The following is a 2462-nucleotide window of genomic DNA, read 5'->3' as shown; positions in this document are numbered from 1 at the left end:
AACGGGCCCCAGAGCCTCACTATGAGTCATCGCCGCTCCCTTCCTCCTTTCGCCATTCCTCCTCCTCCTCCTCCGCCTCCTTTACCTCCTTATCCTTCTCCTCCTCCTCGTTCTCCTCCTCATCCTTCGCCCAGCGTTTCTCTATGAGTCACCGCCGCTTCCTTTCTCCTTTCGCCGTTCCTTCTCCTCCTCTCCTCCGCCCCTTCTTCTCCTCCTCCTCCTCCTTAACCTCTCCATTCTTCTCCTCTTTCCCCTCCTCTCCATTCTTCATCTTCTCCTTCTCGTCCTCCCCATGCTTCTCATCATGCTTCAGATCGTATTCCTGACAGTGAAGCAGCTTAGATCGTATCCCTGACAGTGGGGCAGCTTAGATCGTATCCCTGACAGTGAGGTAGCTTAGATCGTATCCCTGACAGTGAGGCAGCTTAGATCGTATCCCTGACAGTGAGGTAGCTTAGACCGTATCCCTGGCAGTGAGGTAGCTTAGATCGTATCCCTGACAGTGAGGTAGCTTAGATCGTATCCCTGACAGTGAGGTAGCTTTAGATCTCGTATCGCCGGCAGTGAGGTAGTCTTAAGATCGTAATCTGCTGCCATGAGTGTAGCTTAAGATCTGTATCTGGCAGTGAGGTAGCTTAGATCTGTATCATGCATGTGTCACGTACGTGTCGTGTACATGTATCATTCTGACAGTGAGGTAGCTTAGCTCGTATCTCTGACAGTGAGGTAGCTTAGATCGTATCCCTGACAGTGAGGTAGCTTAGATCGTATCTCTGACAGTGAGGCAGCTTAGATCGTATCTCTGGCAGTGAGGTAGCTTAGATCGTATCCCTGGCAGTGAGGTAGCTTAGATCGTATCCCTGTGTAGGTGTGGTATCGAGAGTGATGTCGGGGTGGGAACTTTGCGTCAACTCTGATCTATCGTCTGCCGGCGTCCATGACAATCCGTCACTTGTTTTTTGCGCATTACGCCTCGCTCTCGCCTGATCAGTGAACGCAGACGCGGGAGAGCAGAAGATGAATTTTCACAACGAGAAAACAGTGGGCGACCCTTCACGTACAAACTCACCTTCTTGCTTCCTCTCTGCGCTTCCCACCTCCTCTCCTCGTCCTCTACATGCAAGGTTGACCTTCTTCCCCGCTATCTACACCGCTTGCATCTTTTTTACCCCAACTCTGTCTCGCTTTCTTCATGCCGCCACCCCTGCCTCGCCCTCTACTCTCCAGCCCTTCTCCCTCTCCGCCTACCGCAGTAGCAGCAGTAGCGGCAGCAGCAGCGACAGAAGCTGCAGCAGCGGTAGCAGTAGTAGTAGTAGCAGCAGTAGCAGCAGTATCAGCAGCAGTAGCACCAGTAGCGGCAGCAGCAGCGACAGCAGCAGCAGCGGCGGCAGCAGCGGCGGCAGCAGCAGTAGCAGTAGTAGTAGTAGCAGCAGTAGCAGCAGCAGCAGCAGTAGCAGTAGCAGCAGTAGCAGTAGCAGCAGCAGCAGCAGCCGCCGCAGCAGCAACAGCAGTGGCAGCGATGCCTGGTTACGGCGCATGGTTACCGAGACACGTATTCAAAGCGCAGCAGTTCGCGAGGATTTATTATTCATAACCCGCCATCATCGGTCAACTATCCATCCCCCCCCCCATCCACCACCTCACCTCGGTACATCGTCATGCTGATGACACGCTACACGGCGTCTCGACATGATACAGCGCTATACGACACGATACGGCGCTATACGGCATGATACATAGACATATACATGACACGATATTGAAAGTAGAGACGATACGGTGCTATACGACACGATGCATAGACATGACACGACGCAGAGGGTGGACAGGATACGGCGCTACACGAAACGATGCATAAACATGAAACGACACAGAGGGTAGAGACGATACGGCACTATACGGCACGATGCATAGACATAGATATGACACGACACAGGGAGTAGACACGATACGGCGCTATACGGCACGATGCATAAACATAGACATGGTACGACACAGGGAGTAGCGATGATAGGGCGCTATACGACACGATACTTAGATATGATACGACTTCATATGACGCATAGCCAAATCACATTGACAGAACACATGGGCACGTCATAACACATAAGAACACCATAACACATGACCACACCACAATACACGGACGCACTCGGATGATACATGGAAACGATAGATACGTACATTACACGTACGTGACACACGCATGATACATGAACACGACACGTACGTGACACACGCATGATACATGTACATGACACGTACGTGACACATGCATGATACATGTACACGACACGTACGCGACACATGCATGATACATGAACACGACACGTACGTGACACATGCATGATACATGAACACGACACGTACGCGACACATGCATGATACATGTACACGACACGTACGTGACACATGCATAATACATGTACACGACACGTACGTGACACATGCATGATACATGG

Source organism: Priapulus caudatus, unplaced genomic scaffold (genome assembly GCF_000485595.1).
Source record: "Priapulus caudatus unplaced genomic scaffold, Priapulus_caudatus-5.0.1 Scaffold521, whole genome shotgun sequence".
Taxonomy (NCBI): domain Eukaryota; kingdom Metazoa; phylum Priapulida; class Priapulimorpha; order Priapulimorphida; family Priapulidae; genus Priapulus; species Priapulus caudatus.
Note: the sequence above shows the minus strand (reverse complement) of the source record.